Genomic DNA, 2500 nt, shown 5'->3' with positions numbered 1-2500 from the left:
GTGTGTGTGTAGAGCGATTCAGACTAAACTACTGGACCGATCTTTATGAAATTTGACATGAGAGTTCCTGGGAATGGTATCCCCGGATGTTTTTTTCATTTTTTCGATAAATACCTTTGATGACGTCATATCCGGCTTTTTTGTACAAGTTGAGGCGGCACTGTCACACCCTCATTTTTCAATAAAATTGATTGAAATTTGACCAAGCAATCTTCGACAAAGGCCGGATTTTGGTATTGCCTTTCAGCTTGGAGGCTTAAAAATTAATTAATGACTGTGGTCATTAAAAATCTGAACATTGTAATTAAAATTATTTATTTATCAAACGATCCAACGTTCATCTTATTCTTCATAATTTTCTGATTCCAAAAACATATAAATATTTTTATATTCGGATTAAAAACAAGCTCTGAAAATTAAAAATATAAAAATTATGATTAAAATAAAATTTCCGAAATCGATTTAAAAACAATTTCATCTTATTCCTTGTCGGTTCCTGATTCCAAAAACATATAGATATGATATGTTTGGATTAAAAAGACGCTCGGAAAGTTAAAACGAAGAGAGGTACACAAAAGCGTCCTATGCAGCACACCGCAACCACTACCGCGCTAAACAGCCTCGTTAATTTCACTGCCGTTTGCACGAGCGGCGGACTACGGTCATTGTGAAAAAATGCAGTGCGTTCAGCTTCATTCTGTGAGATCCACAGCTTGACTAAATGTAGTAATTTCGCCTTACGCGACTTGTTTTTATATATTTTTCATAGTTTATTTGTGACCCTCCACCACGAAATGAATCGCATGTCACCTCGCGCGGTTCTGCGCTAGGCTTAATATAAGTCCGGGGAGTGTCTGGTAACAGTGTGAGAGTCACCTTAGTCACAGGCTTATAACTCAAACAGTTTTCGCTCTTTTCTGCTGGATAGAGCATAAAAAACTCTTTATGAGAATATAAAAATATGAAAATCATGCAAAGGTGACATGCGACTCATTCCGTGGTGGAAGGTCACATTTATCACTGGTTGGTCCGGTGTCAGAATAATGTGACTGGGTGAGACATGAAGCCTGTGCTGCGACTTCTGTCTTGTGTGTGGCGCACGTTAATTTTTTAAAGCAGCACCGCCCTGATATCACCCTTCGTGGTGGACTGGGCGTTAAGCAAACAAACAAACAAATAGTTTATTTATCGTGTTTATTTTTTTGTCAAAGTTGATTTAAAGTGATTTTTTATATTTCGATTCATACATGATTTATCCTATTTTATGTTTTATCTATCGTGATTCTCACAGTAAGAACAGTATCTTTAATCAAGAAGAATCGGTTTAGTGAACTGTGAAAAAATGGAACAAGGACAGAAATGATCAATTCAAGAGAGTAATATTTGCCATAATAAATACATTTAATCAGACACGAGTTTTACGCTCGTTAAGTGTGCAAAAACTTGGTCTCGGTCTTAATCTCAAATCACGATTTTATCTCACAAACCAATTTCACTAATCTACGAAATGACGGTTCGTGATTCCAGTAAAGTACCGGCAATTTTCATGTAATCTGTTTTGTAATAATTATCATCTGCTATTTGTGACCCTCCAACACGAAATGAGTCGCATGTCACCTCGCGCGATTCTGCGCTAGGCTTAAATAATATAAGTCCGGGGAGTGTCTGGTAACAGTGTGAGGGTCACATTAGTCACATGCTTATAACTCAAACAGTTTTCGCTCTTTTCTAAAACGGTTTTCACCACTGGATAGAGCATAAAAAACTCTTAATGAAAATGTACAAATATGAAAATCATGCAAAGGTGACATGCGACTCATTTCGTGGTGGATGGTCACATTTAAGAAAGATAATGAAACATTTTCCACGGTTTAGATAGGCCAGTTAAATCAAATGTGACCCTCCACCACAGAATGAGTCACATGTCACCTTTGCATGATTTTCATATTTTTACATTTTCATAAAGAGATTTTTATGCTTTATCCCGTGATGAAAACCGTTTTAGAAAAGAGCGAAAACTGTTTGAGTTATAAGCCTGTGACTAAGGTGACCCTCACACTGTTACCAGACACTCCCCGGACTTATATTAAGCCTAGCGCAGAACCGCGCGAGGTGACATGCGACTCATTTCGTGGTGGAGGGTCACAAATGAACATTACATCTTCCTTATTGTTTTCCTTCCCAGTGCAAACACAAGAAACCCTTATACTATTGCACCAACACCAACAACAAATAAGAGTACGTCGAAACTTCCTTGAACTGTTGTTTGCATGGTGTCTCGGCAGGTTAATCACTTCATTTCTGAGTTTTAAAAAAACCATCTTGATAAGCTTTCCACAGTCTTACGTCACGAAACCATAAAACCATTCGCATCCACCGCTTTTTCACACAAAAAGAAAGTCGTGCGAAGTTGATCCGATCGCTAACGGCAGCGGTTCACACAGATTATCCTTCTCCAAAGAGTGCACGCCACTTAATTCAAAGTTAACAAAATATTTAA

Source organism: Littorina saxatilis, linkage group LG4 (genome assembly GCF_037325665.1).
Source record: "Littorina saxatilis isolate snail1 linkage group LG4, US_GU_Lsax_2.0, whole genome shotgun sequence".
NCBI lineage: Eukaryota > Metazoa > Mollusca > Gastropoda > Littorinimorpha > Littorinidae > Littorina > Littorina saxatilis.
Note: the sequence above shows the minus strand (reverse complement) of the source record.